The sequence below is a fragment of the Brachyhypopomus gauderio genome, chromosome 11 (assembly GCF_052324685.1).
Source record: "Brachyhypopomus gauderio isolate BG-103 chromosome 11, BGAUD_0.2, whole genome shotgun sequence".
Classification (NCBI taxonomy): Eukaryota; Metazoa; Chordata; class Actinopteri; order Gymnotiformes; family Hypopomidae; genus Brachyhypopomus; species Brachyhypopomus gauderio.
The window spans coordinates 3,177,787-3,199,876 of NC_135221.1; the positions used below are offsets into that span (position 1 = coordinate 3,177,787).

The window sequence follows — 22,090 nt, forward strand, 5'->3', positions numbered from 1 at the left end:
TTAACCAGGTCTCCATGACTACTGTAGAAAGTAAGGCAAAGACGTCTGTTAACTCAGAAAGGTTAATGTAACACACGTTAACCTGATTTGTGTGGGCAGCATCCCCCCCCCCCCCCCCCCCCCCCACCTGCTCCACCTGCATCCCGCCGGCCCACTGTGAGTGAGGTGAGATGACACACACTGTCAAACGCAAGGCAGACAGTGGCACGGACTGATGTAGCAGGGTGGTGTAACAGGGTGGTGTAGCAGGGTGGTGTAACAGGGTGGTGTAGGAGGGTGGTGTAGGAGGGTGATGTAGGAGGGTGGTGTAGCAGGGTGGTGTAGGAGGGTGATGTAGGAGGGTGGTGTAACAGGGTGGTGTAGCAGGGTGGTGTAACAGGGTGGTGTAACAGGGTGGTGTAGGAGGGTGGTGTAGCAGGGTGGTGTAACAGGGTGGTGTAGCAGGGTGGTGTAGCAGGGTGGTGTAGCAGGGTCTGCCTCCCTCTTTCCCTTGATTTAGAGTGTCTGCTACCAATCAGACCTGTTCTCTTACATTCTATAGCAGAATTACTCAGAGGTCACTGCTAGTTCTGGAACTCTCTCTCTTTCTCCCTCTCTCCCTCTCTCCCTCTCTCTCTCTCTTTCTCCCTCTCTCCCTCTCTCTCTCTCTCTCTCCCTCTCTCCCTCTCTCTCTCTCTTTCTCTGTACCCTACTGTTGTGTTAGAGAAGAGAGAACAGGGCTTCAAGCGAGACGTTGAGCTGTAAGTATGCAGCCCAGTCCCACGGGGTTATTGTATTATCAGTGCTGTGTCTGAGCACTTATTCAAATGTTGAGCTTCAACAGCTCACTGAGTGTTTAGAGCCGTCTGACAGGTTGTGCTGTGTGAGGTGGATCTGTGTGAGGTAGCTGTGTGAGGTAGGTGTGTGAGGTAGAGCTGTGTTAAGTGGTGCTGTGTTAGATGGTGCTGTGTTAAGTGGTGCTGTGTTAGATGGTGCTGTGTTAGATGGTGCTGTGTTAAGTGGTGCTGTGTTAGGTGGTGCTGTGTTAGATGGTGCTGTGTTAGATGGTGCTGTGTTAAGTGGTGATGTGTTAGATGGTGCTGTGTTAAGTGGTGCTGTGTTAGATGGTGCTGTGTTAGATGGTGCTGTGTTAAGTGGTGCTGTGTTAAGTGATGCTGTGTTAAGTGGTGATGTGTTAGATGGTGCTGTGTTAAGTGGTGCTGTGTTAGATGGTGCTGTGTTAGATGGTGCTGTGTTAAGTGGTGCTGTGTTAAGTGATGCTGTGTTAAGTGATGCTGTGTTAGATGGTGCTGTGTTAGATGGTGTTGTGTTAGGTGGTGCTGTGTTAGGTGGTGCTGTGTTAAGTGGTGCTGTGTTAGATGGTGCTGTGTTAAGTGGTGCTGTGCTGTGTTAGATGGTGCTGTGTTAGGTGGTGCTGTGTTAGATGGTGCTGTGTGAAGTGGTGCTGTGTTAGATGGTGCTGTGTTAAGTGGTGCTGTGTTAGATGGTGCTGTGTTAGGTGGTGCTGTGTTAGATGGTGCTGTGTTAAGTGGTGCTGTGTTAGATGGTGCTGTGTTAGATGGTGCTGTGTTAAGTGGTGCTGTGTTAAGTGATGCTGTGTTAAGTGATGCTGTGTTAGATGGTGCTGTGTTAGATGGTGTTGTGTTAGGTGGTGCTGTGTTAGGTGGTGCTGTGTTAAGTGGTGCTGTGTTAGATGGTGCTGTGTTAAGTGGTGCTGTGTTAGATGGTGCTGTGTTAGGTGGTGCTGTGTTAGATGGTGCTGTGTGAAGTGGTGCTGTGTTAGATGGTGTTGTGTTAAGTGGTGCTGTGTTAGATGGTGCTGTGTTAAGTGGTGCTGTGTTAGATGGTGCTGTGTTAGGTGGTGCTGTGTTAGATGGTGCTGTGTTAAGTGGTGCTGTGTTAGATGGTGCTGTGTTAAGTGGTGCTGTGTTAAGTGGTGCTGTGTTAGATGGTGCTGTGTTAGGTGGTGCTGTGTTAGATGGTGCTGTGTTAGATGGTGCTGTGTTAAGTGGTGCTGTGTTAGATGGTGCTGTGTTAGGTGGTGCTGTGTTAGATGGTGCTGTGTGAAGTGGTGCTGTGTTAGATGGTGTTGTGTTAAGTGGTGCTGTGTTAGATGGTGCTGTGTTAAGTGGTGCTGTGTTAGATGGTGCTGTGTTAGGTGGTGCTGTGTTAGATGGTGCTGTGTTAAGTGGTGCTGTGTTAGATGGTGCTGTGTTAGATGGTGCTGTGTTAAGTGATGCTGTGTTAAGTGATGCTGTGTTAGATGGTGCTGTGTTAGATGGTGTTGTGTTAGGTGGTGCTGTGTTAGGTGGTGCTGTGTTAAGTGGTGCTGTGTTAGATGGTGCTGTGTTAAGTGGTGCTGTGTTAGATGGTGCTGTGTTAGGTGGTGCTGTGTTAGATGGTGCTGTGTTAGATGGTGCTGTGTGAAGTGGTGCTGTGTTAGATGGTGTTGTGTTAAGTGGTGCTGTGTTAAGTGGTGCTGTGTTAAGTGGTGCTGTGTTAGATGGTGCTGTGTTAGGTGGTGCTGTGTTAGATGGTGCTGTGTTAGATGGTGCTGTGTTAGATGGTGCTGTGTTAGGTGGTGCTGTGTTAGATGGTGCTGTGTTAGATGGTGTTAGATTGGGTCTCATTACTGAGGGCAGCAGCTTGAAAACACAATCCTAGCAGTCAGCAATCAAACGAAATTAAAACGTACCTTTATAAAACAATGTAATATGACCACAGTAAAACACAAATCCAATTAAATTATGAAAAAAACAAATTAATGTAATGTAAAAAAAAAAAAAAAAAAAAAAAAAACAGATGTAAGAAATGCTTTGGGTTTTGACTTAAAATGTGTTGCCTTTAAAAATGAGCCAGCCATCCTGTGGCCCTTTGTCGTGGTTTCAGCAGTAACTAAAAGATTAATGCTACTGCAAAGCTAGCCGAGCGTGCTAAGGATAGCATAGTATGTCTTACAAATACTCTGCCACATATTTATTCAAGGAAATCACTACTGACTATGATGGGTTTCTTTAGTGAAATAAATAATCTCTGATTCAAATTATGTGTTTAGGATTTTTTTCATCAGAATCATTTATCTCTTATATGCTGTGGCCTCAGAACTCAATTTGTGTGTGTGTGTGTGTGTGTGTGTCTGTGTGTGTGTGTATTAGACTTCATTCTGTACAGTCACATACAGGACCCCCTGCCTGTCTAGAGTCCTTTATTCTTTTATGAGTGAATTCCTGCAAGGACGGGGGGGCTCAGTGGAAGACCTCGCCTTTGATGAAAGAGCCCGTCCACAGTGGGGCAGCAAGCTGGGCCTGCCCCTCTAATCCCGCTGAGAGTGATCCTTCCAGGGACCCCGCTCCTGCCCTCGGCCCCTGCTTCCCTGGAAGGCCTCCAGCCTCCTGCATCCGGCCTCGGCCTGCTCGGAGGTCTGAGCCTGACCTGTCAGGAAGTGGGGAGAGAGGAAGACGAAGGAAGACGAAGAATGCTGCTAGAACGTGCGGTAGTAGCACAGCAGATGAGAGGAGAGGAGAGGAGAGGAGGAGAGAGGAGAGGAGAGGAGAGGAGAAGAGAGGAGGAGAGAGGAGGGGAGAGGAGAGGAGAGGAGAGGAGGAGAGAGGAGAAGAGAGGAGGAGAGAGGAGGGGAGAGGAGAAGAGAGGAGGAGAGAGGAGAGGAGAAGAGAGGAGGAGAGAGGAGGGGAGAGGAGAGGAGGAGAGAGGAGGGGAGAGGAGAGGAGGAGAGAGGAGAGGAGAAGAGAGGAGAGGGAGAGAGAGGAGAGGAAGGGAAAGAGAGAAGAAGAGAGGAGAGGAGAGTAGGAGAGAGGAGAGGAGGGGAGAGGAGAGGAGAGGAGAGGAGAGGAGAGGGAGAGAGAGGAGAGGAAGGGAAAGAGAGAAGAAGAGAGGAGAGGAGAGTAGGAGAGAGGAGAGGAGGGGAGAGAGAGGAGAAGAGAGGAGAGGAGAGGAAGAGAGAGAGAGAGGAAGAAAGTGCGATTTCTACCTTTCTTTAGAAGTCCTGATGAGAAGGTGGTGATGTTTAAATGGGTTTATGTAGCTGTGACGATAGCAACAGCTGTTAGCTATTCTGCAGAAGCGCCCCCTAGTGGGCCCGCCGGCGGGCCCAGCTCATAAATCACGTTATTAAATGTATTAAACATTGATGGATCTCCAAACAAAAGCGATAAATAAAAAATTTCCTATCCCATCTACATGCCTACCAGGTTTTAGACGTCTATATGCAGCCGATTGCGAGATATCTGGCTTTGAAGTTGGTGATGAAAGCGCCCCCCCCCCCCAACATATTCGTTTATAAAACATATTTATGATGCGAGATGACTTCATGTTTTGTCACCTAAAAACAGTTTACTAACGAGGCTTCAATTTAAAACCTTAAAATAGGTTTTATTTTGTTGGTAAATGGTAAATGTTGGTAAATACCTTTATTTGCTTGCTCACTTCGTTGCAACATTGTGCGTAATCCACTTCCTGGATGCGACGCTCCGACAAATCTGCCCCTCTGAGCGTCACCGAAGCGTTTTGAAACCTGATTTGTCCTCTTATTACAAAGCTGCAGCGGTTCTACTTTAAAATGCGTCGTTTTTATTGGTCTGGAGGGGGTAGTGACTTTGAATGACAGCTTTTCGCACCTATGCCTGGCGAGATGTGAAAGGGGGGGGAGGGGGGGTCATCCATCACTTCGAAGCGATTGATAGCTGTTTTTAACCAATAGTTCACTTGGAGCTGAAAAGATCAACACCTCACTTCCCATGATGGCGAATGTTTCTTTGAACATGGACGTCTGGAACACAGTTAGCCATTTGGTTTGTAGTCTTGCTAACCTATCAGGCTAAGCTAAGCTAAGCTAAGCTCCCCAGAGCACACACAAATTACTCTGTTGGGCGAAACTGAAGCAGTCGTGGATTATTTTGTTAGTTGATATTTTGATCGCGTATACTTTTGAACATCACAGAAAAGAAAAGGCTTACGTTGTTTATGTCCAGTTGTTTGGGTACGGCTGTGACCCGGAAGTAAGCCTGAACAACAGCTACGGAGGACACCTTTCGTGTTTGTGAGTACAAATGAACAATTGTGCATACGAGAATTCATACTAAATATATAATCTAATACTAAACATTAGATTATAAACAATATTAGAGCATTTAAGTACTGTAGTACTCCGTATCGTGTAAGGAATTAGTTAGCATGTTAGCTTAGTTGGCTAAGGGTGTGTCCAGGGTGTGTCATATTTGGACATGGGTGTGGCGCACTGGACATTCCTTGGAACAGTGCTGTATAACTTTTCAATACTTGCATGGAGTTGCTCAATTTTTTTCTATGTTGTTTTTTCTATGTTGTCTGACAAGACCCTAGTGAATTATATTTTATATTCTAGAATATTAATTCTAGAATATAAAAATTCTAGAATAGAATATTAACATTTGGACATCTGTAATAGAGGCTCAAATGAAACCAAAATTATGGAAATATAAGCCTGAAGTGAATCAATATGTAGGTCCAACTGTCTACTTCAGTTTGAGTCCTGTATGATCATTTTCCTATATGTACAACTTGAGATAACTAGTGTTAAAGTGAACTAGTAAAAGACGCTCAAAAATGGGCTGAAAATGGCACTTGAGTGATCGGGTTAACTAACAGGCATCGCACATTCTAATCATAAAAAAATATATATCTGTAGGATGATAGATTAGCTCAGGAAGATATTTCTTTTTTTTTCTGTTGAAAACTCATCTTTGCAGAAGAAAATGTTCTCTTAGCAGTCTTCCTACACACGATCATCAGAGAAACTTTGGCGTAGACGGGGTCTCTGCCTCAAGGAGGTTGAAGTCAATTGTGATGAATTTGTGAGAAAAGATAAACAAGGACGTGGATGTGAACAGGCTCTTCGAGCGGCGCGTGGTCCCAGTTCTAGGGCAGCGCCGTTTTGACCTGGATACGAGCCCACAGATCCACACTGGGCTTGTGTGAGCCACACGAGACTCAGAAGTAGCACCACTGATGTAGTAGAACTGGCCTTAGTCAAAGAGAGACCGAAATAATGAGCAGTGTCCGGTGAGGGGGGGGGGGTCCGTGTGGTGTGGAGGGGGTGGGCCGCCCAGAACAACAGCAGCTGGTGGATCTGCCCTCTTTCCTTATGAAAGAGTGATACATCCCTCACTCATCCATCTCAAGGAATCGAGAGACTGAATTCTGCATCCTCAGGAGGTTTCCACGGCGACATGCCTAACGGCACTGGCACTTTCTCCTGCATGTAAGAGATCTGTTAGTTTGTACACACACACACACACACACACACACACACACACACACACACACATGAATACACATAAAAACACTCCCACCCACCCCCACCCAGTAAAAGAGCACCTGGTGGGTGAGATATGTATGTTCAACAAATCCCTGCAAATTCACACAGCAGAGGTTAAAAGGTCATCGTGCACTCACACACAGTAAAATATGTCTTAAAATGGCACAATATATAACTAGCAAATATGTCTTAACAAGAATTCATCTCCCCTTAGACATCAATTAAAATCTTTAATTAGATGTGTTCATTTTGTATTGATCTATGACTCAGGCACTTGTATACACAATAGCTGTAATAGCTTCTGCCTGCAGTTTTATTACCGCGGCCTAATTGAACACTCAGTCTGGGAGGTCAGCGGTGCGCTGAGCCCCATCACATCTGGGCCTCGGGCCACACTGCTGTCCTGAGATTACAGGACCAGGACATTTACACTGTGCAGACCTCGAGAGCCAGCAAACCGTCGCAAGAATACCAGGCCAGGGGTCTGGGGTTCTGTAAGGTGCAGGGGTGTGGGGTATATTAGGGCAGGGGTGTGGGGTATATTGGTGCAGGGGTGTGGGGTTCTGTAAGGTGCAGGGGTGTGGGGTATATTGGGCATGGGTGTGGGGTATATTGGGCATGGGTGTGGGGTATATTAGGGCAGGGGTGTGGGGTTCTGTAAGGTGCAGGGGTGTGGGGTATATTGGGCATGGGTGTGGGGTATATTGGGCATGGGTGTGGGGTATATTGGTACAGGGGTGTGGGTTATATTGTGGCAGGGGTGTGGGGTATATTGGTACAGGGGTGTGGGGTATATTGGTGCAGGGGTGTGGGGTATATTGTGGCAGGGGTGTGGGGTATATTGTGGCAGGGGTGTGGGGTATATTGGTACAGGGGTGTGGGGTATATTGGGCAAGGGGTGTGGGGTATATTGGGCCGGGGTGTGGGGTATATTAGGGCAGGGGTGTGGGGTATATTGGGCCAGGGTTGTGGGGTATATTGGGCCAAGGGTGTGGGGTATATTGGGCCAAGGGTGTGGGGTATATTGGGCCAGGGGTGTGGGGTATATTAGGGCAGGGGTGTAGGGTATATTGGGCCAGGGGTACAAGGTACATTTCAGAAGGGCGTGGTGCAGGCAGCTGGACAACGTGAGAAAGATCCAAAGAAAAAATTATTCAGTTCTGTGAAATGAACAAAAGTGCACAAAGGTGCACTGAGAAGATGAACCCTAATGGTATTTATGAACAAACTCCACTATGTAGAGAGAGGAGAGAGAGAGAGAGAGAGAGAGAGAGAGAGAGAGAGAGAGAGAGAGAGAGAGAGAGAGATGGAGAGGGAGGGAGGGAGGGAGGGAGGGAGAGTGAGGGAGAGAGAGAAGGAGACTGGGTGAGGGAAAGAGAAACTCCAACAGAGAAGGAGTGAGAGTGAGAGAAAGAGAGAGAGAGAGAGAGAGAGTGAGAGAAAGAGAGATGGTTGGCTTTCATCCAAGAAAGGGTGGCCGGCCATGAGTTGTAGCAGTGAGGATGGAGTTGGTGCAACCTGCTTCTTTTCATCTCTTCATCAGGGGGTTCAAAGCCACAGGCTCCCCCTTTGATTCCAAACCTGTCAAGGCTGCCTTGATGTGCAAATCTAAATTTGAGCGAAATTGAAAAAGGAGGGGGGGTGGGGAGAGGGGGGGGGCTACACATTACACCATATGAAGAAATAAACGCAGCTTTAATGACGCAGGGGGAGAGAACGCAAAGCAGAACGCGTCCCTAAGCAGCTCGGCCCCGCGGCCAGACCCCACGGAGGGAGAGACCACAGCGTTCGGACTCCACCCCGCTGGGTACCATTACAGGCCTCCCCCGTCTCTGCCTCCCCCGTCTCTGCCTCTCTCGCTCACTTTGAAATCCATTTTTACAGTAAGTGAGGAGGTGAAGTCGTCCCACTCCACGCTCAACCTGCTTCCTCACTTCCTGCACGGTTTCCCTGTAAACATTGATCCAGGAAACCTTTCTAGTGGCTCCGCCGAGGTGTAAGTGAAGCAGACAGGTTCATTGATGGAACGCAGACCTCACCTGTCTTCACCTTCTTAATAACACCACCTCCTCTTCTTTTAAATGTCACTGGATAAATGTGTAATTTTACTGCAACCTTGTAGCCATTTCAGGCTGGACTCTGGGTCAACCTGGCAGTCAAACATCTCCTTTTAGGCCTTTAGCCTTTAGTATAAAAGATAATTGTGCCCTGCAGATAGAGAGAAGCCCCAAGCAAAAATCATATCTGGGATGAAAAAATAAAAATATAAAATCGGCTCCGGCAGGTGTGTTATGGTTCAGCTTCTCACTTCCAGCTCTGTGCAGTCACAACCTCTCTGTTCCCAGACCAGCCATTAAAATCATCAGCTAAAGCTGAAAATGGTGCCAGATAACCAGAGAAACCAGTGCAGCAACCATCCCACAAATGGGTTTGCATTTCCCTCTACAGGATCAATAAACCATAATGACTCGAAAACCACAGCAAAGTGCACAGAGCCTCACAGAGAGGTGTCTCGCCTCACTCCCGAGTCTCCGCCGCACTGAGACCGTGTTATTAAGACGGTTGCAAAGCAAGACAGAGAAGCAACAACTTCAACTACAGCTACAGGTTCAGTCCAACTCCGCGGCAACGTTTAGCCCAACTCCGGACAATTGTCGTGATCGTGGTGATAATGATCAAAACTGCAAGAGAAGAAGAGAAGAGACACTTTGGCTTCAACACGTGCCTCTCTAACTCAAGGCCAGGAGGGAAAAGGTCTGAAAACATCTGTTCAGACACATAATTACTGGTGAATGCCATGTTCTTACTTTTGAGCACAACTTTTGAATGGCTGTCTGGCTTTCTTTTCTCTTCCTTTTGTTAGGGAAGGACAGAAGAGACATGCCAGGTTCTGGAGGGGTTTTGTTCTTTTTTTTGTTGTTTTAGCATGGAAAAGGACAAACCGAAGCAGATAAAGGCAGGAGCTGAATACTGGATCTATCTTCCCCAATCACTGACAGGCAGTGATGTGCTGCCTGGGTCATGCCCAGCTGACAGACCGGGAGTCCATTACAAAGAGGACGGAAGCCGGAGTCCTCTCTCTCTCTCCCTCTGTCTGTCGCTCTCTCTCTCTCTCTCTCTCTGTCTATCTCTCTTTCTCTCTCTGTCTCTCTATCTCCGGGTTTTGCTGTCTGTCACATTCCTCTTGCTTCCCTCTCTGTGCCCCCCCCACCAAACATTCAAGTTCTGCCTCTAGAACAGCGGAAGAAGCTAAAAGAGAAAACTGCCAATTGCAGCAAAGTGCTGGAACAAAAGAAATTCAATCCCCAAGAACGGCGAAACGTTAGAGTTTCCAGAGCTTGTCTTACTGCATCTGAACTGTCCTGCAAACCCTCCATACCGACCGCTGTAAGAGCAGTTCTCACGGTGACACTTCTCACGGTGACATGTCCTCGGTAACACCAGAAGTGATGCAAAGTGTCGCCTCATAGAAATAAAAGCAGTTTGTTCTCTCCCCAGACTACACTGCCACTCGAGCGGTTCTTTAATGGCAGATATGTAAGATGAGACAAGCGGATTTCACGAGTCCTCTAATGAGAAACAGAAAGCCTTCCTGGAACGCTATACCTTCTGTGTCACAACACAGACAGAAAACTAATGGTTGCCTTTTAAAGCTACATTTACAGATTTTTTTTTTTGTTGTTGTTGTTTGTTTTGTTTTTTTAAAGGTCCATTTGCAAGGCATGGCAAATGAAATTACTCTAATCTAATGTGCATTATATAAGTGATGATTTATGAAAGCCAGCAATATTTCTAAAGGGTGTTTTCAAGTGCCAGAGGTCATCATACTGGTTCATCTCTGCAGGGATAAGAGGAACGCATGTAAAAGATAAGCCAACATGAAATCCACCATCTGGGTAAGAGGATTCAGGGAGGTGCTGAGATGTGGCTCAGGAGGGCTGCAAGCTGACGTCTGTGTGGAGGTCTACATGAGATAATCGAGCTTTATATACGAGAGTTGCAAAGCTGCTTGTCTTACCAAGGGAGCTTTATGAACATTATGGGCATTTACTATTGAAAATGAGGCTTTTCTTGATGGAAAAGCCCTGTGAGCTTTTTGGATTTCAGTCCACGTCTTTAAAGGTAGAATGAATGACTTTGTGTTTCATCATAGCAAGATAATGTCTGCTGATGAATTCAAGCAGGTGGCGTTACTAAAGACATAATGTTGTAGCACAAGCAGAAACGTGCAGGAAAAGCCACATTTCAATTGCTTGGTGCATCTGACGCGTCTTATAGAGGATCCAGTTTCACCCCGTGTGTCTATAACACTCATCAAAACGGCTTGGGTTGTTTTGTTTTGTTTTTTTGTGACAATGCCAGATGATATTCCAAATTTACTTTAAGTATCTTTTGCCAGTTGAAAGTCTCTTGTTAACTTATAGGTTTACAGTCAGTTGAGGGAAATGGTATATGATGAAGTGTCAAAGGAACGTTAGCATAGAAAGCACCAGATTGTCTGCTAACTTTACTCTGCCTCAGATTTTCACCCTGTGGGGGGTGGAGATATGTTCCAACACGCACCCCAAATGTGTTCCAATTACAGATTAGAATAGCGGGGCTCTTTTTAGCATAATTGAAAACTACAGGTGTTGAGAGATATTTTTCACTGGAAACACAGGACTGTCTTAAGTGTTTAGAAGTGCCAATCATAGCAGTGTGAATGAAAATGTTGAGGACTGAAACGGTGGGGGAGGAGAGACCAAGATGCCCTCCTGCCAAACACCAGCAAACTAACAGTCTACCTTGTTTTCTGAGATAAATGAATGAAGAGATTGTGTTGCTTCGCACCTCTGGCTTGCAGAACGAGCCACCCACAGTGTGTGTTTGTGTAGGATCAAGGGTCTCATTTACATCTGGCTTAAATCCAACTGAAAGCTCTCACATGATCACAACCCATGAACCGGTAATATACATAAGCAACGTAATGATGGAAAAGGTCACTGGAAACATGACACACCTGTTCAGAGAGAGAGGCAAGTTCCCACCAGCTCCTTTGGCTCCTTAGTGTGTAGATGAGAGCGGGGAGAGGCTGTTTAGCTCACAGCTACACCGGTGCTGCACATGGACCTCACAAACCTGCTCAGTTTTCTTTTGTATTTTTTCCGGGCGCTCTGTAAAAGGTGGAGCAGGCGCCGGATCTCCTGCATGGTAACGCGTTGTGACACTCCAGCAGCTGAGTAGAACCAAGCTTCTTGTCACGTGGGGTTACCGGATAGGCAGAGAGAATGTGCTGAGTGTGTTTTTAGCCCAGCACCCAGACTACACCAGAGCAGACACGGGGCTCGGATTATAGCTGTCAACAACCTGCTCAGAAATGTGTCCAGGACACCCCGGAATAAAAGAGGGTAGCAAGAAAGCAGGTGATTTTGCAGGCATGTAAAAAATGCAGGAGTCTAGACGTTAGGAAAAACTGCTGCAAGGCCATTTTTATTTCTCTCATGCCCATATGGTTGGATCGTCTCATCGATCGAGATGAGAAACAGTTGGGCATAGCAATAACCAGGGAGACGTCATTCCAAAATGCTGGAGTTGTTTCAGAGCAGAGGTCGTGACCTCTGGAGCTTCTCTCTGTTGCTGCCTTATATAACACCTCCATGGGCTCACACGCTGAATCTATAATGCATCCGTCGGCTGACAGATACAAACATGCAGGCTTTGTGGATGTGTCTAAGGGCTACGATTGGCTCGGATGGGGCTCTGGCTTGCCGCAAAGCATGATGGGACGTGAGCTGGGCCCGGGCTGCATGTGGCGTGGGTGGTTCTCCACTTCCCATTAGTCTCGGTAATGGAGGCTTGTGGGCTGCTGCTGGTGTATTATTCCGATTGACCTCTGACCCCGGCAGAGGAGCGGAGAACCCCGCGGGCGTATCGGAGCGGTGCCGACCCGTTCAGACTCCCCCATCTTCCCAGGGGTGCACTGCGTTCCTCTGTTTCTGCCCAGAATGAACATCAGCATTTATGAAACGTTCAGGGTTGGGGATTTATTTATTTATGTTTCATGCATTTCAGTAAACATTTTACAAGGGTAAAGTTTGCAGTTGCTGATGTGATGTAAAGGACTACTGGGTGTGATTATTACTTATTTATCTTGATTTAGTTTGATAACACTAAACACTACAATGCAGTTATTGTATTAGTACATTATTAATTAGGATATAGTTTACTAAGCAGTGATGTGTAACAGTGCACTGATACCCTGTCCCATCATAAGATGCAGTGCTCAGTATGAATGCACAACACATAAATGCAGTGTGTACTGCACTATGAAACAATCTTACTGTTTATTATCTGGTAAATCAACAGTTTGAGTTATGTGGCTATGTAATGGAAAGTGTTATCTTCTGTTAATTTAAACGATACACAGTCCCAAAGCGCAGATACATTTTCAGACTGCCAGAATTCCCCTGAATTCACACCCTGTTGTCTCAGTCTTTTACGACAAAGTGTTATGTATAGAGTCTTTCCATCCAGTACATCTATTTCTGTCTGTTTCTGTCTTTATCTCCTCTTGCAACTACAACAAAAAAATAACAAGATGTGCCTGCATGCAAACGACTGTAATGTAGACATGGCCAAGACACAGACTCCACCAGACAAGACACAGTGTCACAAGGAGACACTATTAATTATTATTAACTGTTAATTAACAGCAGCAATTACTCCCTCACACACAAACGTGTTTCAAAGTTATGTTTGTGTATGAATAAATGCCTATCTATCTATCTATCTATCTATCTATCTATCTATCTATCTATCTATCTATCTATCTATCTATCTATCTATCTGTCTATCTATCTATCTATCTATCTATCTATCTATCTATCTACAGCACATATGTTTGCATAGCCAGTTGTTTCTATGGCAGCAATGAAATTAAAAATTCAAAGTAAGAGAACTGGAGAATCCCATGAGTGAATGTGATGATCTAAACTTCTACATTTTCATATATAAACTGGTTCTTAGATAGATAATTAGAAGCAATTTGCTTGCACAGCTGATGAAGGACCTCTGTCCAAAACACCCTGTTTCTCTGGAAACTTTGTGTACTTTACTACAATTTTTAATATCTCTCTCTCTCTCTCTCTCTCTCTCTCTCTCTCTCTCTCTAAGCACCTAGTGAGTTTGTACTATATTTCTGGTGTATTTCTGTCTCTTGGTTGTTTCATACTGTATACTGTCTCTGTAGCTCAATAGGGCTGTGCCCCCTCCTTACGTTTAGGCTACTGTACAGCTACAGAGTGCTGGGTTTGGGATGAAACCCTCAGTGCATTGTGGTGACTCTCATCGTCTTGATATCAGTGGCTTCTATCTCCTCCTTTGGCCAGGTTATGTGGTTATCAGGTATTTGGTTATGATTGCTCTCCTGGTGTTGTCTTCATGATTTCCAGTCGCCGGTGTACTTGGTATCTCAAGGTATCTCAAGTTGTTGTCTGAGTGTGTGTGCATGAATGTGTTTGTATGCCCAGTGGTGGATGGTGCTCTGCCACTAGGGTCTGTCCTCTCCCCCCTCCCTGCACCCCATTCAGTCCCCCAGGGGGCTGTGGATCCCGGTAGAGAGTACGCTGTGCGCAATTAGCTGCCGCTGGTGTGTGATTGGTTGTCTGTAACGTAGCTGTGTTAACAATTGTAAAGCGCCTTGGGTGTCCTGATAAGGTGCTATACAAATTGAAACATTCATTCATTCATTCCAATATCCATGTGTGGAGCATTGAATCATAGGCTTTCTTGTAGTCAATCCAGGTGGTGCACAGGTTGGTCTGTGTGAACCTACGATCTAAGGTGACTGTGTTATTGACCAGTAGCTTTTATTATTAGTTATTTAGTTATTTAGTTATTTAGCTAGTGCTTGGTGTACTCATATTGGGATGGTTCATGGGAGAACAATCGGTTTATTCTCTTGGCTTCTACTTCTCTTGTTTCCCTCTTCAGGTGGGCAGCCAAAGCTGTTAGTCGTTACAACCAGGTATGGACAACTTGTTGTACTTCTTGGGTGCCTCATTGGTCACAGCTTTCTGCAGCTCTGTTAGCTGGCTAACGTCTAGCTGGCTAACGCCTAGCAAGCTAACGCTTAGCTGGCTAACGTCTTTCCATGTTGCTCTTATCTTGGATTCTTCTTCTCTATGGAGGACATGTCTCCCTGGTCTCCTTCTCTATGGAGGACATGTGACTTTAGACTCCTTGCTGATTTTATAACCGAGCATCTCGAGGATCACTGTCGCTGTGGCATATATCAGCTGATTTATTTGTTTGTGGAGGTGCGTTCATGTCTTCTAGCAGTCTCGCAGGTTCTTGGTGGTCCGCCATGACTCGCTTGTCTGTCCAGTCGAACCATTATTCTCATTCTCAGGTCAGCGTCTCTCGTGTAGAGTTCACACGTCTTCTGCACATACACTCTCACGCTGACCTTGCTGCAGTAGTGGTGATCCGACAGTCCTCTGTTCTCCATTCTTGTTCGTGAGTGTCTCCAATATGATCCAATGCCTGCACCCCCCCAGCATCTGACGAGGACCTTGGTGACCCCGGACATCAGAGTCAGTGTGACTCTCTTATTTTTATCACTCAAGATCCTTGCCTAAGGCATATATATATATATAATGGCTTTAATCTGTAAATTAAGCTAGCCCAGAATGAAAGATGAACCCACGCTGGTAGTTTAGCAGAGAGGTCAAGGCAGACAGGAGAAGATGTGATGAACAGTGGGAACAGTGCAGACATTAAAGCCGCATCATCTTAAAAGGAAGCAGTCAGGACACGAGCAGAGTCGCTCTGTTCGCTGCGTTAATGTGTATCTTCATTAATCCAGAGGAAACAATCGTGCAGGTGTCAAGGTGAAGTGTTCTTAAGAGCTGATCTGAGAACAGTTCTCAGTGGCGGGGCAGGAAGGGGGAATCGTGCTGGAGTGCTTCCTTCCCCCTACTTGTCTTTGCATGCTAATTGTGATTTAATGCTAATGATGTTTCTGTTTTTCTCCTCTTTTTTTCCCTCCATTGTCTGAGGCGTTTCAGCGCCTGAAATAGCAATCGACGTCTTGTTTACTGAAACCGCGCCAGAGACGCAAGCGTTCTGGATTTAGGTGTGTGCAGCGGTCACCGCGGTGGGACGGCCGCTCCGGAACCCGTCGGTCAGTGACCTCTGAACCCTCTCACCATCACAGGAGGAAAGACTGAGCCGAAAGACTGAGCCTGCATCTCCACTTCCTGCGTACAGTAACCCGCGGCCCGTCTTCGTTTTCGTTGGGAGCATCGGCCCGTTAGTCTGTAGACCGGCGCTGCAGATGGCGTCACAGTCGTACAGACACTCAGGAACCTGCGTTTACTGGGATGTGATTTATATGTGCTAACGCATTTACCTCTTCGGTGCCGTTTTCAAGTTTAGCCACTAAAGTGAATGATTTTGCTATAAAACGTGTGTGATTTGTAGCGTGCCTGCACCAAACTGTGTTGATTATCTCACTGCCATCAGAACCCGAACATCAGGATCCATCATCCTTAACGTGAGAGGGGAAGAGTGCTCTGGTCATCAGACCACATCACCGGAGCCTCATGATCACCTCATGCTGGGCCACAGCAGCGTCCAGCTGTCGATGGTGCTGGATGGTCTGTACTCTGGGTGTGACGTGGAGCACGATGGTTCACACCACCATGTTCTCCACCCCACTCACTAGGGAAGTATCTGAGCATTATGATAATGGTGGGGAGGAGGGACAATGAAGAAGAAATACAAAGACCCCTCAAAAGTTATTACACTGTATCAAAACTTTGCACCTGGGTAATAAGCAGATGGGTCTGTGTGAAGGTATACAGGGTCGTCTTGCTGTGGTATCACAGAGGTGGCCCTTTGGTGGTCAGATGTTTATCACCTGTTATAGTTCAAGGCCGAGTAGCCCACAGCCTTTGTTACAGTTAGCATGATTATAAACACGAGGTTTAGCATGGGGGCTTTTCCAGTGCAGTGTTGGCTAGCCAGTGACCTCCGTCCCCTGAAAAGCCCCATGGCCTGCTGGACATTCTCTGGCTTGGATATTCGTACATTATTGCTTCTGCTCACCTACTCTTTATTCAACGTGGTGGGTGTGGTGAGGAGCCTCTCAGCTCAGAGATATTTATCTCAATATTCAGTATAAAGAGGCACATGTATCAAAGCCTTGCAGGTCTCTGTGTGTCTTGTGTTGTGGATGAGTTGATGGATCGCTGTGAGTTGTAACAGACCTGACAGGCCTGGAGGTGACACTGGGTGCATCTGGACTGGATTTTGTCACGACAGTCTCTCAACATCGAGTGCCACTGTCACTAAAGCAGTCCACCTTGAGTCTGATAATCATTAGAAATCAGACGCACCAGCTGTGATCAGATCACCTGGTGTGTAGATAGTTAAAAAGCACACACCCATGAGGTAAAGTGGCTATAGGACCTGACAGACAAGAAGTCTCTGAGCAGTCAGATGTTAACATACCAACAAACAAACAAACAAAACAACATGATCATCACTTAGTATTCACCATCAGAGGCAAATCCCCAGTGAGTTGTGGACAGTAAAGGTACCTCTACAGTTTACTGAATTTACAGTTTGCTAAATTTCCTTTGGGATCAATAAAGTATATTCCTACCTACCCACCTGAAAAGCACATTGTCCTCAGTCATGGAGGAAGGTAGGCGGAGCTAGTAGTCAATTTTAGTTTATTTTTAAAAACAACATTGGGCAAAAAGTCTCCACCTGTTCAGTTCACTCTGACTCAGGGGAGCAGGACAGGTTTCTTATTTCTACCTGCTATATCATTCCACCCCAATGTGATCCAGCTCAGAGCCATTATTAAACCCCCAAAGCAGAAGAGGATCATGGGGATTATTGAACTCAAAAGCGACAACAAACTCAAGGGTTAAAATTCATGAACAGGTGAAGTCAACATTAATCTGCAACAGAAGGATTAAGTAATGACAGTTTGTGGAATAGATATGTTTGGATTAAAGATGCAAATGTCCTGCACACTAACGATGTAGGCGTGGCCAGTGTGTCCTGCACACTAACGATGTAGGCGTGGCCAGCGTGTCCTCTGCGCTAACGATGTGGGCGTGGCCAGTGTGTCCTGCGCACTAACGATGTAGATGTGGCCAGTTATTTCATGCACGCTAATGATGTAGGCGTGGCCAGTTTGTTGCCAGCGTGACTGGATTCAGAGGTGACTGTGCTTATTTCAAATTACAAAAAACATTTGTCAAGCAGAGGAGCAAGAAAATTATATTTACATGCCTTCAAATGAGCAGTTTTTATTATACACTGAACATTTAAACAAGTTTACCCACCACCAACAGTGACATATATGTCTTGTTTACACTAATTAGTCACAGTCTTAAAGACTCATTGCTATATCACACAGTTACTATTTATTCAGTAGTGTAGTAGTGTAGCTTCTCCTAGGTGTGGGAGGAATATACTGATGTGCCTTCAAATGGGCATTTTTTAAGTTTGACACAATGAATGCATAAAGTTTAACCAACATCGCTTTGTCTAAACTTGCACTTGTCATAAACTCATTATATAATAAATTATATAAAATTAATTATTCCTGGTTTCCTGGTCTCTGTGTGTGTATGCATGATCTATATAGAGAGAAGTTCATCAGCATGTGAAATATGAAAATACTGTCAGACCAGCAGCTCATTGGTGGGTGTTTTCATGAACGTCTCATTGGTGGGTGTTTTCATGAACAACGTCTCATTGGTGGGTGTTTTCATGAACAACGTCTCATTGGTGGGTGTTTTCATGAACGTCTCATTGGTGGGTGGTTTCATGAACAACGTGTCATTGGTGGGTGTTTTCAGGAAGGTGTTGGGTGTTTTCAGCCATATACATCGTGATTGGTGGTTCTTACACGCCCACACAGCGAGAGGTGTGCCCTTTTGCACAGCACTTTGGTTTAGAGTCTCCATCGTGAGGAGTGAGTGGGAGAAATGGGAGTGTTTACGATCTAAAGCAGCAGTTCTTCTGGGAGACATGAACAGCACAGTCGTTTACCAGAGGACACACCCAGGACTGTCTTCTTGACCCTAGACTTCCTGACCCGAGGCTTCCTGACCCGAGGCTTCCTGTCGCTAGATTTCCTGATCCTAGACTTCCTGACCCTAGACATCCTGACCCTAGACTATGATTCTGACCCTAGACTATGATTCTGACCCTAGACTATGAGATCTGACCTTCTCTTTGGTCATGGTGGGTTGAGATGAACCTGCTTTTATGTGAATTAATTTTGTGGCATCTCCTGTAAAGATAATGTTTGTATTCTGCAATAATCAAAGTTATGTCATATGCGCTGATGTATATTGCAAACATTCTTCACAACTTCAACGGAGTGATGTTGTCGTGACAAAATGCAGCACATTTGATTAATACACCTGCTATATACAAGTCTTGCCCCGAGAATAAAACTTCTATAATAAACACTTACAGAGGTATTAAGCGTTCACTCTGCAAAATACAGTGTCCTATTTAAATTAGAGTAACAAATGCTGGACTATAATACTGGAGAAATGATGGCCCAGACACCAAATCAATAGACTGGCCGTTTTGTGTTGAAGAACTGCCTTTTGTAGGTGGGCCAGGGGATTTTACAAAACATTTTGGGCCAATGAAATTGGTGGGATTTACAGAAGGCTGTGTGAGTCCATGAAACACACAGCCCCGGGGCTGTGAAACAGCAGAGAGTTATTCAGACGGGAGACTGCAGGAGACGTCGGTCTCCGACTACGGTGCCCGTCGAGGGCCACTAGAGGCAATCTGACATGAAAATGTAGATTCATCTGCCGCACACTCCTCGTGCCCTTTTTCAATATTTTTGTGACATTATTTTCATTTGTTTTTTCATCACCGGCACCATGTTCGTGTTTCGGCATCAGTCTGCCTGTCTGTGTGTAGAAAGCACCTCTCAGGAAATAGATTCTGTTATTTTATTTATTTGACTTCAACTCCATCAATATTTCGCGTCAGTTTGAATAATACGTAAGTTATGTTTTCATTCTTTATACACTGGGTCAAAGGAAAAGGGAAGAAAAACGCATACATGTGAATACCTGGCAGATTTAGATGAAATTTTAAAAGAGTAATTACTGGTTAGGAAGGAGGCTGTCAGAATGTGGACTTTACGTAATTCCAGTACAAACACCAGCAGTTGTCTGATTTGTAACTATTTTTTTCTGTTCACGATCTGTGCGCAAATGACTAATGGGGGCTTTACAGAGTCATTTATTTAGTATTTTAGGTAAACCTGATTCTACAAAAAACATATATTTTATAACGCTGGCACTGTCATGGAGTGATGAGGTGGATGTGTTGAGTAGAGCAATATATAACGTGCGTGTGTGTGTGTATGTATGATTATTATATTATTATATATATATGAGGTTTATTAAGGGCAAATACACAAACAGAGTTGGGGTCACAGGGTCCAGGGTCCAGGGTCCAGGGTCACAACACCAACACAAATATCCATATTAACAAACAAAAGGGAAACTAGGCAAACATAACTTAGCACAAACAGGGAGGATAAATATTGGAACTGGTATAAACCTACAAACACCAGCAGGGATAAACACATTCAAACACGAGATCTTTCACAGACAGATTCTAACAAACAATAAATATCACCACAATCAATATAATAACCAACACTGAGACAAACGGCAGGGTTAATAACACAAGCTGACTAGAAACAGGTGGTAACACTAATGAGAGGGAGGAGTTACAGTTAGGAAGGCGGGACTGAACTTGCAAGGAAAAGCTTAGCACATGGAACACCAAAACACAGAGAGACAGAGGAGGAGCTAAAGAGAACCAGAAACAAGATTGACAGGAGGGGGCGGAGCTGGGCGTGAAATATTTCAACACATAAACAAGTGAAGACATTTACTAATACGCTGTATTTAGGTACAATATACCACATGAGTGGATATTATGTGGACATAATTATTTGTCAAAAAGAATTGATTGTTGGAAGTGCCATTGTGAGGATATCAGAGCAGTGTTGGTCCTGATGGACTCTGGCGATGGTCCAGGGCAGGAAGAACTTCCTCCTCTAACAGGATGTGGAGACTATTTTATTTGCATTCCAGTAATCCCAAATATATGTGGGTTAAGTGGCTGAAGTGTCTATGGTAGTCGACCCGCTCCCTGGAAGCTCAGGCCAACACCAGGGTCAGCAGCCATGTTAGGGGCCGAACAGCAGATGGATCTCCACCATTTTGTGAAATCCACCACCCAGCTAGCATGTTCAAGACAATTAGCAGCACAGCGGTGTAGATGCCAGTTGCCCCCTGGACAGTATGGTGCCCTGTACTGTAGTGGAGAAGGTATGAGAGATGTTTCACAGCTTTGAAGAGTCTCCTGAGGTTGGCATGTAGAATCATAAACAGGGCACATGGTGCTAAGGGAGGGACCTGCAGTGTTCAGGACCTGTAGTGTTCAGGACCTGTAGTGTTCAGGGCCTGCAGTGTTCAGAACCTGTAGTGTTCAGGACCTGTAGTGTTCAGGGCCTGCAGTGTTCAGAACCTGTAGTGTTCAGGACCTGTAGTGTTCAGCACCTGTAATGTTCAGAACCTGTAGTATTCAGGACCTGTAATATTCAGGACCTGTAGTGTTCAGGACCTGTAGTGTTCAGGGCCTGCAGTGTTCAGGGCCTGCAGTGTTCAGAACCTGTAGTGTTCAGGACCTGTAGTGTTCAGCACCTGTAATGTTCAGAACCTGTAGTATTCAGGACCTGTAATATTCAGGACCTGTAGTGTTCAGGACGTGAAGTGTTCAGGACCTGTAGTCCTGTAGGGCAGATAGGGCAGTTGGGGCAGATAGGGCAGTTGGGGCAGTAGTGATCAACTCCACACCATCCACACCACAGCTCAGAATCATCTCATGATGTCACAGATCTAGATGACAGTTGCTGACGTTCATTTTGGTTCCACTGATCTCATCAACGCACCACGACACATCTGATCACGTCAGAACATCACATAGCTGCACTTTAGGACGGACTCTGGCCACACTGCAGATCCACGCGCTGAAGTGATCTGGTTCACAATCCTACATCATCTCAGTTATGTCTGCACATAAATCCAACCACAATCTGGGCGCTGCGAAGAGTGTCATGCAGTTACCACAACACTGTCACTGTGTCCCCCGTTAGTCTACAAACCCCAGCACAAAATACAGTTGGTACACAAAACAATGTTCCTCACAGATCTTTGGGACAGACAGCTTGAAATAGGAGAGAAAAGCCACAGAGTAAGCACATCCAGAAACAACATCAATAACACGTGCAGATCCACAAACATGCTCCATTTCAAATAATCTTTTTTAATGCATTTTATTCTCATTAGCATCAAAGCCAGCATCACAACATATATTTGTCAGATGGAAGATAACTACATAATCCTACACACAGAGAACAACGACCCTCTTTACTGTGTGTTTAGGTACTACACACCCTGTGATGTGGACAAGTCATGTTGAGGGCAGAGTACACATGTACAAACACACTGGGCCAGTAAAGCAAGATTCTGACTCTGATTCCGAACTTGCTTCTGATTCGGAGTCTAAGTCTGATTCTGATTCTGATTCTGGATCTGAATCTGATTCTGAATTTGATTCTGATTCTGATTCCGACTTTCTTTAAGTTTGAAATATTTCTAGTATGTAGTTTCCATTCCAGACATAACTCTTTTTGATATATGTATGTGTTTGTTTGTTTGTTTA

The 22,090-nt window shown here is 45.4% G+C and overlaps 1 long non-coding RNA gene across 1 annotated transcript in view; it reads left to right on the forward strand.

Moving 5' to 3' along the window:
• LOC143527692 (uncharacterized) overlaps positions 1–16,900 on the forward strand; it is a 68,083-nt gene extending 51,183 nt beyond the window's left edge. The window contains exon 3 of the long non-coding RNA XR_013134232.1: positions 15,361–16,900. This is a non-coding gene — a long non-coding RNA (uncharacterized LOC143527692). The remainder of the gene's footprint in view (positions 1–15,360) is intronic.
• The last annotated feature ends 5,190 nt before the right edge of the window (positions 16,901–22,090 follow it).